We start from the raw sequence: 14,113 nt of genomic DNA, 5'->3' as shown, positions 1-14,113 counted from the left end.
CTTACAGAAAATATCCAGAGTGGCACCTTGCTGAGTGCTTTTTGCAGATGTGCTTATAGGTGAGAGCAAAGAAGAAGTGGAAGAAGACTTAGAGACGGGGGGGCATATATGAAAGAAATGCCATGAAAATAATCAAATAAAACAAAAGTGTATGGTCTATAGATTCAACTACCTTGCAAGAAAACAATGAAACCATGTCTGGGGAGCCAAAGGTACAGAAGTTCAAGTACCTATGTTTGATAGCACAGAATAATGGTGAACTCAATAACCAACTTAAAAGCAGAACAGAAAAGGCATGGACTAAATGGAGAGAAGCAAGCAGAGTGATCTGTGTTAGGAGAATGCCCACCAAATTGAAGAGTAATATCTACAAGATGGTAATTAGGCCTACACTTTGAATGGTGAGTATTGAGGAAGAGACGGGAGCAGATCTTGAATACTGGGGAAATGGAAAATATTAAGATGGATGCTCAGAGTTTCAAGGATGGGCCATGACCAAACTAGAGGAAGTGTGAAGGTGGTACCAATTATAGAAAATCAGAGGTAATCCTGCCTTAGATGATTTCAGTATGTAAAAATAAGATAGAAAGAATATATAAGAACCGGGGTGTAAAATTTAGATGTGGGAGGTAAGAGAAGGGTTGGAAGATCCAGAACCAGATAAATGGATGTCATACAAAAAGATTTAGTTAGTTGCAGCATTTCCGAGGAACTGCTTCAAGACAGACTGTAATGGAGTAGCAGGACTCAAGAGCTGACCTTGTCTAGATGGGACTAGGGCTAAAAGAATTTGGAACAAATCGAAGAAAAAATAATTTAAAAACTGCACATAGCTTTACATGCATATGTAGTCTCATCCAATCTTATATTTCACTATATGCTGAATTAGACAAGCTTTCTTCTTATAGAAACAGAACTTAGCCAACTCATATTCAATAAAGACTTGTCTACACTAGAAAGTTTTATCAACAAAATTCCGCTGGCATACTGCTACCAACATTGCTATTTTGGCAGAGAGCATTCATATCTGGCTGCCTTTGGTGGAGCAGTGTTGTATTGGCAACAGCCTCAAATTGTATTGGCAAAACACATGTGTTCACTGTGGGTAGGCATCCCAGTGTCCCCTGTGCCAACATGGCTGTAGAACTTTCAGATGTGGAAGGCTCTATTCCTGGAACTGCGTACAGAGCTCACCCCAGCACTGCAATGGACAGACACAAAATAAGAGTTTCTCTGATAGTGGAGAAACAGATGGCAATTGCCCTCTAGAAGCCTGCAGGCCCAGATTGGTATTGATTGGTGGGCAACCAGCTTGTACTGGAAAACCTATGGTGGGGGTGCTCATCATCCAGATGGGCAAGACCATTAAGTGTATATGTCCGGCTGCACAGGATTTTGACCCTGGGCAATGTGCAGGATATAAGATGGATTCAGTTAAATGGACTTCCCTAACTGTGGTGGGATGATAACCAGAATGTTTATGTAGCTGTGGTGGGATGATAAATGGGATGCATATCTTACTTCTGCCTCAACACCACTATCTTGCTTCGGAGAATCTAAACAGAAAGGGGTAATTTTCCATGCTTTTGCAAGTGTTGGTGGATCATCAAGGATGTTTCACTGACATCAATATTGGCTGGTAAGGGAAGGTCCATGACGCTTGCTTCAGAAATACTGCTTGCCAGGAATACTGGACTTGAAAAGCTAAAAGCAAGGATGTTTTCTCTTACCAGCATATTCACATTGGTGGTTGCCAATAGTGATTCTGGAGAACCTGGCCTACCCATTGCTTCCTGGTTCATAAAGCCTTACATCAGGAACCTGAACTACAGCAAGGAAAGTTTTAACTATCTCCTGAGAAAGCTGCATGAATGTTAGAGCAGAATTTGGTCCCGTCACTGTGATTAAGAGAGAGGAGAATTTTGCCCTAAAATTGCTAATTTGTACAGTGTTTTGATCATCTTTTACATTCTATATCTAATTCTCATAATATTTTTTTAATCTGGTCAAATTGCATTTGCCAAATATAAAATTTCACAAATTTTGTCCTTTTCTGGATTAATGAAACAGTTATGAACCAGTCCCATTATTTCCAAATCTATTCAGTAGTCCAAACTATTCAATTAAAGTAAACAAACAGCTGACAAGCTATGGATAATTTGTGAAGTAGCCAGTGTTGACATTTAGAACTCAAACTTTGAAATTGATCACCCACGTTCCTAATGGATCAAATAGACATATTCAGTATTTGGTACATTTACTCAAGTGAATCAGGTTGTCCAGTTTAAACATTTGTGAATATAAAAGGGCTATGATATAATGGCATGCCCTAATGTTCATTTAAAAAAACATACTTTTCTTAGTATTCAACCAGATTCTACTTGCTACACACAATGAAGACTTATCCAGCTATCATGATAAGAAAAAAAGGATGTTCAACCAGAGAAATCTACTAGGGTCTGTGATTCTTTCCATCTTTAGTGCATGGCAAAGTTTTATAATGTAATGGCTTCTCAGCATTAACTCTCTCTGAGTTTCTTGGCAGGTTAGTAACTTCAAACCTTGGATATGTTAAAATTTTGCCATGAGTTAGCAAATATAATTGCAAGAGGAAAACAAAGGAATCTCTTTAAGGATGAAAGCATCTAAATAAACAGTTATTAGAACACTAAGTCTGTCAGAAGAAAATAAGTCTTTCTATATATAAATAGAGCCATATAAATTTGCATATTGTTTTCCCAGCAGCTCCTTTAACATGTCATCTGACCTCAAAATACAGCCTCAATCTTCTAAAAATGTGTCCATCTGGTAAACAAAATGACAATTCCATTTGTTAGTTATTTCTCTGTTTTAATCCTATCTATTTCAAAATTAATCCTGGTTCCCACATAAACCTAAGTACTATCTGCTGACATACAATATCTGGGTAACCAAAAGTCATAGATAATCCTCTTTGCTTTAGGCCTGACATGCAGTAATATTGGTTTGGGGTTGGTTTTTTCCGTCTCTCTCAACTGTCACACTGAACGCCTTCATTCTTTTAATGAGTTTTTAGATGTATGTGTTTCATTTTCCGTGAGCATATGTCTTAGCGTATCATTTCACTTGAGCTTTTCATGGAGCTGCGTACATGTTGTCAAGCCTCATGCTAAAACTAGGGCAAGGCCCTACACCTGATTGTGCGCCAGGAACAATGAGGACTGCTCAGCCTGTTGCACATTGACCCTTTGTTTGCCATGTCACCATAACTGAGCTTCACATTTTAGATCTTTAGTAATGTTAGTGTGTGTTTAGTGTTGATCAGATTAATGTGACAAAATTAATAAAGTACTTTAATATACAGAAAAAGGAGACTGAAGGGAATTTAAATTAAGGAGACAGAAGAACAAAGGACGTTCTTAAATGAACATTTTGAGGAGTAGCTTAACATTATAAAGATTAATAGGAATTAATTTGCATATATAATGTGATGTGCAGAACACAATTCAAATTGACTATGGGTTCTAAGAGCATTATTATTGTAAAAGAGGCACAACATAAAATAGACAGGTCTGTTCCCTTCCCCTCGCCTTGCTTGACTATAGATTCTAAAACAAACACCAGACACTGTCTCGGCTGCTCTTGTGTAGTATTGTGTTTACATCTAGGTCTGCTTCTACGTGATCAGTTTACATATAAACTTCAGTATGAATTTCTGTATCTACTGCTCTGCTGTAAACCATATGCAGTCATAAGCAATGAATATGCAAATAGCAGTATGTGTTATGCAGATAGTAAATATATGTAGACTGTCATTTAAATGATATTAGATCAAAATCAGATGTGTCCTCTATGGTGATGTAAGTGGGGATAAGTAAGTCTAACTTGTACATAGAGGCAACAGTAGGGATGGATACACTAAGAAAAGAAAATAATCATTAAGTTAAGGTAGCCAGCTCCTAACTTTCATGTATAACTTCTGGGCCCTCGGCATGTAAGGGTGTGCCTACATTGCAATCAGACGTGAAACTGCAGCACATATAGACAGACATATAGCTTTGATCTAGCTATCTTGAATAACAATAGCAGTGAAGCTGCGGCAGGGTGGCAAGCAGCTAATCTCTCAAATACGTACTCCAGTCCTGGGTGGGCTTGTACAGGTGCTGCAGTCGCACCCCAGCTGCAGCATAGACAGACCTTCTCACTAGATTCCTTTTACACTTACTACCGCTTTCCAGCATTCCCTACTTCGCTAACTTGGAAAAAAGATTCCTCAACACCAGTTTAGAATAAGCATCTCCAAACATGAATAATCAGCAGCAAATTGAATGACAACACATACATTTGCCTGCACACAGGATGTATGTACAGTGGGATATGCATAATCTACTCAGGCAGCACAATGTAACACATAATTTAGCTCACTATGTCCCTTTTATTCCAGTAACTGCAAGCTGTTATCGCTATAGGAAGTAAAGGCAGCAATACGGATACCTAAACAGTGATGATCTGACTGAAGATAATGAGAATCACCAAGGTATGTACAAAGAGCATATTCATATGTAGCACACTGGAATGCAAACAGTGGGACTGCTATTATTTGTATTAGCCATCTGTGGTTGTTTGCTTGCAATAACATCCCACTTACAAATTGCTGTTTCCATGATGGGTTGCAATCTGTTTCCAAGTACAATCAGGCAATACAGTACATGAACACATAAATGGCATTAAATCTAATTTGAAAACAATATTTCCCAAACTTATGCATACTGACGTTTAGGAGTGGTGAGAGGCTAAGGGGAACAGCGGCGGTTCCAGGCTCCAGAGCTCCAAGCATGTGCCTGGGGCGGCAAGCAACGGGGGGCACCCTGCCAGTCCCTGCGAGGGCAGCAGTCAGGCAGCCTTCAGTTGTTTGGCTGCGGGAGGTCTGCCGGTCCCACGGCTTCGGTGGCAATTTGGCAGCGGGTACGCCGAAGCCGCGGGACCGGCGGACCTTCCACACGAATCCATGGGACTGGGGACCTCCCGCAGGCAAGCCGCCGAAGGCAGCCTGCCTGCCGTGCTTGGGGTGGCACAAAAGCTAGAGTCGCCCCTGAAGGGGAATATGTATGTATTGTGCAGGAGGTCAGACTAGGTGATCATAATGGTCCCTTCTGACCTTTAAAATCTGTGATTCAATGTTTTAAATTCTTAAATGTACACGTCAGAACAGTTTTTTGGATTTCAAAAAGAGAGAGGAGTGATTTTTGCATTTAAAAGTTTAAAAATCCAGGATTTATCTTACTGTCTCAGTGTGGTTGCTCTTTTGAGCTACCCTCACAGATGCAAAGGAACTTGCCAAACACTGATTAACTGGCCATACATGCTGAGATAGATCAGGAGTGGTGTGCACTGGGTCCCAGCTGCTTTGAAGCCTGAGGACCAAATTCAGCCCTGGTTTAACTTCATTGGCTTCAGGAATATTATGCCCACTTACACTAGGGTGAATTTTGAGTCTAATCTGTACAGAATGTGTCCTTTTTTATCTTAATGAAGGAAATTGCAGGTGCAGTTCTAAACTTTGTGTGTGTATGCGCATGCATATGTTTATATATAATTTATGCATACGAGGTGGCCAAAAACCTCTTCAAGTTTTTGGTTTGTTTTTATTTTAATATGTGGTGTATTAAAATAATGTAATTCCTATGAAGATGGGCCTCATGCCATGCCTCCAGTCATGGGTTGCCAGCCAACTTGTTAGTAACAAATATATTTTCCAGTATTACATGTGGGAGACAATTCTATGTCTGCAGTGCACAAAAGCCTTATTGCAGGAAGCATCACCTCCATAAAGCTTGTAGTTCCAACATGGACATTTTATTGCCAGAAATAGTAATGGTTGGCTTTTATTACATCGATTATTTCAAATACCACCTTTGCACAGGAAAAAGGATGATATAGCCTATAGAGATAGAGAAAACAAACTCCTTTTTATGTACCTGCCTGTGTGTGGAGAGTTCATTTTGGAAGTTATTCCAACTCAGAAGCTCATTACCTTAACTACTGGCAATTAAGAACAGGAGGAGCAGCCATTTGGATGAAAACTTGCCCTCAGCAAATGTTTGCTCTTTTGGCTGCCTGCTTTGATGCACATGTTGCATGTTAGAATAGCACTGTAGTTTTGCTCAAGCTGGCAAGATTGTGTTTCTTGGAATCAGGGTTTCATTGAGCAGCCAACATAATAAGTGAAGGAGGCTTTTTTAAAAAAAAAATTCTTCTTTTCTTTTGGCTATAGAGCAAGTAGACCATCTGATGTGTCCTTAACCAGGGGACTATATCATACACATGTGGGAGGATGGACTTGATGGTGTCACAGGTCTTTCCATCTCTAGCTGCTGTAAGTCTATCTATTCAGCAGCGCTGGCATTTAAGCATTCCATGGTGGTGACTGTTGGCATGTGATGGGGTGTACAAACCCCACACTGGGCAACAAGGGGTTAAGAAATTATTTGGGCTCAGCCAGCCCTGCCCCACCGCACCTGCAGCAAATGCTCCATCTGCTGGAGGAATCTGCAGGAAGTAGCCCATTTGGGTGGCAGAGCTGGAGATGAGCAGACCTGCAATCTGCAGCTCCAGCAGCGCAGAGCAGAGGGAAACCTAAAGGCTCTGACACAGCTCCCCAAAGGGGCCCTCCCTGAGAAAAGGGAGGACTCACCCCAGAGACAACCAGCAAGGGAAGTATCCTGTGGACCTTGGATATTGGTAACTCCCTATTACTTCTTTTGGTTTGGATTTCCCTACCAGGGGAAGGCTTTGGACTAAGCTGATCCTGGGAGGGGACATGGGGAGAGGAAGAGGCCCAGCGAGGTTAGCCTTAAGCAACCTGGGTTGCCAGACTACTGGTAACCCAAAGGGCCCTGGGTCAGAGCCCGGTGTAGTGGGAGGGACCGCAAGAGCTTCCCTCCCCAGAACCACCTTGATAGTCAGGAGTTGTGGCCGTGACCACTAGGCCATGTTTCCCAACCAGATCCTGAGTGAAGACCATTACATGGAGCCATTTGAGCGTCAAAGAAATTACAGAATTTGTGGACACTTCTAGTTGCCAACAAGATTGCTTATTTTGTAGGGGGCATGCAGATCACACAAAGGGATGGCTTGTGTTCTCAAAAGCTACATAAGATAATACTGCTGAGTCCTAGATACTTGGTGCAATGGCAAGATGATGGTTGCAGTAGAGTGAATAGTGCTCAGCCAAAGGCACAGGTAGCAGACTGATTCCATGAGCCGCTGCTCCTGCAGCAGTTCTGAGGCTGTGAAGATCATAGTTTAGTTGTCTGTCTATCCTGAAGGCCACGGTGGTGCTTTAGCTAGTGTTATAATGTTTGCTTTTAAAATCCCTTTTCATTGTTTCAAGTCACTACTTAGTATTTATGGTCAAGGTGCTTCTTTTGGGGAGATTTCCCTTTGAACCAACAGAACAAATATGTCTTTTGGTCTGTATCGGAACCCCCAAAATTCACACACAAGAGGAATTCTATCAGTGGATCCAAAGTCTGAACATACCATTAAGGAGCTTCTGTCATTTACAGACATATTTCTTTCATGCAACTGGAAACCTTCATTTCATTATGCAAATTATTTCTCTGAAAGCTGCTAAGGAGGATTGTGGTCTATAATTAGAATAATATCCCACAGGATTACATTCACAAATGTAATTATATAATCATTTAGAAATAAATAATGCCATGAAACTACATGGTATTTTAAAGTAGTGGTGGGATTTTTTTTTTCAAAGTATTATACAGCAATTGCTACAAACCAGTTTGAAAAATTTTAAATTAAACAGTGACACTCCTTTCTCTGTGCCAGAAAAGTCTGTGGTAATCCTAGCTAGTAAAGATCTTTTAAAAAAAAATCAAACATCTAATTTAATTTAGAACCAGTTACTTGCTAGAGTGTCAATGAACCAAAAGATTCTTCTTTAGTATAACAGGATAAATTGTGGTCCCGGGCAGTTTAACTTACGTCTTCATTGTTGGGGCTTGTGAGCTCCCCACCCCACCTCTGTGGAGCTCAAGACCAAACAGTGTGCCATCTAGTTATGGGCTGCCCCTCTTTATCATCTTGATGGTGGTTGGATGGACAAACTTGACATCTCTGGATGATGCAGCCATGATAGTGGTTACATAGCTTACCCAACGTCTAATTCATTGTTTCCACCATCAGAAGCTAAACACCAGAAGAAGTTACTTGCTATATCCACATTAGATGTTTAGCCCTCAATATCTAGGGTCAGATGTGTAGATAGTGTAAAATGAAATATCTCCATGGAAATCTGTGGTGCTATGGTGACTTACACAAGCTGGTGATCTGTCTCTAGTATTTATTTCAAAGGTACACCGGACAGTTGTCAAAATGGTGTTGATAAAATGTCCCGAAACACATTCCCATTCTTCATGTGATACTTTGTCATGGACCCTGTGTCAGCTCTGCCATTTCACTTCATTTGTGTAGGTGACCCTGTTAGAATATATATTAACAACATTTCTAGCCAAAAAAAAAAGTATGTGTTACTTTCTTTCTGGTACAAAACTGGCAGTTTTGTCATCCTTAAAGAAATACACTACAGTATTGGTCTGTACACGCTGTACTACAACTGGCATATTGTTAGTTTATTGTTTGGAGCTGTTACTGTAGAATACTCAAGTACTGTATTAGTATATCTCATAGTCATAAGCCTGACGCAGTGCATCAGTGCACTGTATGGCAGACTCCTGCTTCAAAGCCATTGCATGACAACCTCATCTTACTGCTTTTCCGGCTGAAATAATGAAATGTGAAAATATGAAGCAGAGCAGTTGTGATGGATGATTTTTTTGCTATGGTTTGCAAAGACCATTTCTAATCTTTACATTGCTGACATGTTATCAGGTCGCATCATCTTTTAACATCAGTTTCCAGGTTCACAGTGCCTTGTCTTCCACATACAATGCAGGAAAACTTGCTTAGCATGGCACATTGAAGCAAAGCATCAGAAATCAAAAGCAATATGCTGGCTTGTATTATTAGCAGTTAATCCACTGTACTTTGAGATGGCAGAACTCTGATTAGGCAGACAGGGGTCAATGTCAAGGTAAACTAATGAGAGGTTTCAATATTTGCAACCTGGGAAGGGCAACTACTTCACTGAGCACTCCAGTTATATCTGGGTAGCTCATACAGGCCTAATGAAAGCAACATAATCAGAGTATCTCTTCTAATATATTAGCAAGAGCAGCTTAAAATTCTCCAGGATCCCTGTGGTGAATTGACATATGGATTTAAACAGATAAATAAAGAGCTGCATGGGGAACATTTTAGACTGCAAGGACTGAGGGATATTTTCTTTTCTCCATTACTTATCTCTGCCATTTGTGATTTGATGTATACAAACCAAAGAACGAAGTGAATTTTGGAGCTGCCCTGCGTGGTCTACCATCCATCAGATGCATCTTCCAGCAGATTACAAAAAAGAGAGGGATCTAAAAGCTAGGAGTTCGCTGTATTCGCTTTCTAGTTTGAGTCTAACCGCTCTATCAGGTTATGGATTAGTGTATCAGAACACACACAAATAAACCTGAAAGCAGCAGCATTTATCACCTGGGACCTTACAATACCCTCCTGAATCAACAGGAATAGAAGAGCGTGAGAAGCAAGAGAAAAGATATGACACAACGGCCACATTCTTTGGAAGGTGAGCTCCCCTTGTATAATTGCACATATCAACTTGCAAGAAAGAACAAGGGGCATGACATAAACAACATATAGAGGAGTTGTTGGAAAGAAGCCTTTCTGGGCACAGTGGGTCCACGACTGTGGCAGAAAGGGAGGCTGATGTAGCTACCTGACAGGAAGCTTTGCTATAGCTCAGTCATGTTGTAGCACCACAAGCAACAATATCTATGGTCACAGGAACTCCTGAAGCATCTAGAGATGTCAGAACAGATAGGGACAAGTGAAACTGCATCATGCCATCAAATTCTCATAGGCTGATTCTGATTCAGGGTCAGATCCCATTCCCATTTATGTCAGTGGGAGTTATGAAGATAATGGGTTCAGGATTGGATCTTTGGTCATTTAGTATGATTTAGCAGTGTTTGGTTTGCTATTTTCTGACAAGCTCATGACACTGTGATTGTTCCCTAATTTCCCTAGTGGCCGCCATGACACCCAACTGTGTGTATTTCAAATATATCTGGCTGGCGATAAGCAGAGTCAATGCATGCCTTGTAATCTACCTGTTCTTTTTCTACGTGAATTCTTTTTTTCTTTTTCTCTCTAGATCAATTGATCTGTAGCTATGTTACATATATGGCCTGAATTACCATAGTATCTGAGTGCCTCACAAGTCACAATCTTTAATGTATTTATCCTCACAACACTTCTGAGAGGTAGGGCAGTGCTATTATCCCCATTTTACAGATGAGGAACTGAGGCATAGAGAATCTTCCTTAAGAAAACACAGGAATTCTGTGGCAGAACAGGGAAATGAATTCAAGTCTCCACAGTCCCAGACTAGTGTCCTAACTGCTGAACCATCCTTCCTCATACCTGGACATAAATCAGTTGGAGAAAACTGTTCCAAATAAGTGTTACTGTCTACCTTCCCAAATGGAGAAATGGTGGGGTCTGAGATTAGATGTTTTGATGGGCTATGAGCAGCTTCCTCAGATGAGCACCATCATCTCAACATGTGAAATAATTTAGATGTCAGCCAGGTGAATAAAACTTGTGCAGCTTCTTTCACTAGGTGTTACTCCAATTTAACAATGCTGTGACTTCACTGCTTTCAGGGGAGTTACTTCAGTGTGAATCTGGAATAAATCAGTGGTGAACCAGTTCACTTCAAAGTCATTGTTACATTTTGGAATTCTGTGTGACTTCATACACAGGCTTTTGCAGGATGACTATTCCACTTTAACATGGCTGCTGTATTCCTATAATTTGTAAGGTAGACACTCGGGAAAAGAATGACACAATAGTTGAGTTTATTGCTGTTCAGCAACTGATACAGCTTTTATTTATTAGGTTTTTGGTTTTTTTTAAATAGTAATGGGGAGCAGGAAGGGGGAAATCATTACTAAAATAGGTGAGCACAACCTTCATTTTGCCAGGGAGATTGGAATTCACACAGATTTATTAAAAGAAACGTGTAAAGGATAAAGAACTTGAGACCATTTCCCCATCCAAACATCTGGACTGTAGTGTAATCAATTTACAAGCAGGTACTTACAGGAAAAAATACCAGTCATTTAAAAAATTGAAACTGATAGTTAGTTGCATCTTATAATTCCCTAATCTGCAGCTGTGCTGAATTTAAAGGTCCACTTGTTGTTTAATTGGTGGGGACTGGATAACTCAGAGGACTGATATTGGAAGACTGTCTTTCACCTTTAGGACCTGTCAGCCTTACAAACACAACCATATCAGGGTATCTGGTCACTCAGTTGTCCCCTAACCCAATTGCACGCAATCTGTAGCATGCACTGGACTTCAGCTGTATTTTGTAACCAAAGCCTTAGACAGGCCTGACATTTCTGTCTGGTTACAGAATGTGATTACGTTTCAGGGAGCACGACATATGAGAACCAGGTTTGAAACAAGGTTGGAGGGCTACTGAGTTGTAACTAGCTTCTTTGACACGGTTGTTTTTGTCATGTTTACAGAGCCTGAGATAACTGGCTTGAATCAAGTAGAAAGCGTTGAAACACTGTTGGCATTTGACAGTTGCTCAGTGAAGAGTTTGTGCTGTCACTGTAGTTTTTAGTAGAAGTTGCCCATATAACCAACCAACCAAAAAAAAAACTACAACAATTTCAGTCATCAAACCTGTTAGTGGTCTCAGCATGTGAAAGATTGACTGGACACAGAGACGGAGTGACTCCTAAATGATGCCTGAAGCATTGGTAAAGGAGGTTAGGGACTGATGTGCTCGTGTTCTGTTGAAGATGGAGCACCTCTCAATCTTTAGTGTATTTATCCTCACAACTCCCCTTGAAGTCCCAGGGTAGTGCTATTAGCCCCAGTGTACACATGGGGAAGTGAGGTACAAAGAAACTACTTGCCCAAGGTTGCACAGAAAGTTTGTAGTGGAGCAGGGACTGGAACCCAGGTGTCCTGAGCTAGTGCCTTAACCACTGGAGCATCCTTCCTCTCTCAGCCTTGTTTTGTGGATAAGCAGAGACCCTCATATTGCTGGCACTGTCAATCCTGGACTTTTCACAAACATTAAGTATTAAAAATTCACTTCAAAATGTAAAGAAAAAGCTACATTTGGCAAAATATTAGCTCCAGCTTTTGCTGTAGCGAGAAGGTGAATACTGAATGGCAGCCCAGAAGCAGAAAAGGGGACACTGAAAGCCACACTGGGTGATTGTACTGCTATTAGAAACACTGAAGGGAGTGGATGAGTAGAGCGGCAAACTACAACCGATAGCTTTAATATTTTTTTAAATAAAATGTGTGTATGTATAAAACTTCAATTCTAATCTCTGGCTATCAGTGATACCTGTTCTTGTAGTTTGAGGGCACTAGGACTTCTTAGGGTTACTGTAGGCAGCTGCATGAACATTAGTCTGTCTATTATTCATCATGAGATTGCTGACATGATTTTTACATTGCGTTTACGTTGAGCTTACTAAATGGATAGATTTGTGTTAGGACACTTTCCCTCTGTCAAAGACAGCCTAGAAATACAAGGGCCTACACTATAGCTGTAATGAATTTTCTGCCTCTCACAGGGATATTTATTCAGTCTCTTGTGTAAACAGAGAAGTGAGTTCAGACCATGTGCAAATGCCTTAATTATGCTTATCTGGTTTAAGGGCTTAACTGTGAAGGAATGGTGTTTCCACAGACACAACTTTTGGCCAGATCATTAGAGTACATTTTAAATTCGCCCTGGTCTCCTTTAAACAAAGAACATGACTTGTAATATATCAACTGGGATGTCTAAGCCAGGCTTTGGAATCTAGATGAAGTACACAGTCACTCAGACTCATGTTGCATTCACATCCTCCACCCCTAATTCTTCTTTGTTGGATAAATCAGTTGTAGGAAATCATTTCAAATTATTTGAGTTTTACCATCTTTCTTCCCAAGTGGGTGAACGATGGGGTCTGCATTTTTATTATTAATAATTTCTAATTAATTAACCACAGATCGCTACACTAACTTGTATCAGATGATGGGCCCAGTTCTCTCCTATATTCTGAGTGGTTTGTTCCAATTTAACCAGCTCCCTGGGAATTCCCCCACAGCATAATGGGAATCTCCAGGTGTGATATCGCCGATGTAGCATCTCTGTGCCATCCCCCTGAGTATAGGAGTGTGGCCAAAGGAAAAGGAACATGGCTGGAATATGCTGCATCCCCATGATCACAGGAAAAGACCTGTAGAATATTTCATGTCATTTTGAAACAGAGTAACAGTTTGGGAGAAAAGGAGATCCTGCAATAATCCAAACAATCTTCCTTCTGTTACAGTATTTTACATTTTACATGCTTCAGGAAGACTGTATACCCCTCAGTTTTTGCTAGAAACCATTCCACCTATGGACCTGCATGGGAGCAGTCTATCTCCTAGCAGTGAAGAGCTTGATGAACTCTTTGTCCTTCTCATCCCTTATAGCCTGTGGTTCTCTGGATCCTACACTATTCCTGTAATCATTCATCCAGTTTGGAGCTAAATTATGCCCTTAAAGTCCATCTAGTGGTGTAGGCAGCTTCAAAGCCCACAACCTCAGCAGGAGCTCCTGAAATTATTGATTTCCAGACAGCTGTGATGCCAACAGGAGCGAGGGTGTTCCTGGCCGCTGCACCACACTCTGAGAGTGCAGTGTGCACTCTCCCTCCACTCCTTGTGTGGTGTCACAGCTTTGCTTGCCAGTGCAGAAGAGTAGGGAGTGGGTGTCCAGGGCCAGGGTTCCACTCCTCCTCAATCCCTAAACTTGCATAGTCTTTGCACCTATGGCCCATGTTTGTGCCCAGCTCATGGACAAGAGGACAAGAAGATTCCTTGCACCCGCTTCCTTGCGTCCCTCATCTGGGCAGCTGACAATTAAATGATGTGTGTTTTCCACAAATTTGCACAGGTCAGTGATGTTACGACATCATTT

Source organism: Gopherus flavomarginatus, chromosome 14 (assembly GCF_025201925.1).
Source record: "Gopherus flavomarginatus isolate rGopFla2 chromosome 14, rGopFla2.mat.asm, whole genome shotgun sequence".
Lineage (NCBI taxonomy): Eukaryota > Metazoa > Chordata > Testudines > Testudinidae > Gopherus > Gopherus flavomarginatus.
The sequence above is the reverse complement of the archived record's forward strand: the minus strand, read 5'-3'. Positions refer to the sequence as shown.